The sequence below is a fragment of the Mesitornis unicolor genome, unplaced genomic scaffold, assembly GCF_000695765.1.
Source record: "Mesitornis unicolor isolate BGI_N332 unplaced genomic scaffold, ASM69576v1 scaffold50487, whole genome shotgun sequence".
Classification (NCBI taxonomy): domain Eukaryota; kingdom Metazoa; phylum Chordata; class Aves; order Mesitornithiformes; family Mesitornithidae; genus Mesitornis; species Mesitornis unicolor.
In genome coordinates, this window is record NW_010199386.1 from 120,278 (window position 1) to 120,561 (window position 284).

A 284-nucleotide genomic window follows, 5' to 3' on the forward strand; every position below is an offset into this window, starting at 1 on the left:
GCTGCAGGCTGCTAACTGTAGCAGGTTGTTGGGCAAGACGGATTTTTGTTAGCTGAACTAGGCCGACAATTCCTATTATCTTGTCACTGTGTGAGCCTCACTTATTATATAAGTTACTTTATTATATCCTTTGGAGTTAATTGGTTTAAAAGTCTTTGAATTCTATAACCTTATAAAGCTACATCTCAGCCTCCTGCTTTGCTCTTCCATAAGAAATGTTCCAGAGAACAGTGGCATTCCCAGAGATGCTTTTGGGACAGTTGGGTGAAGAATCCTTACAATGT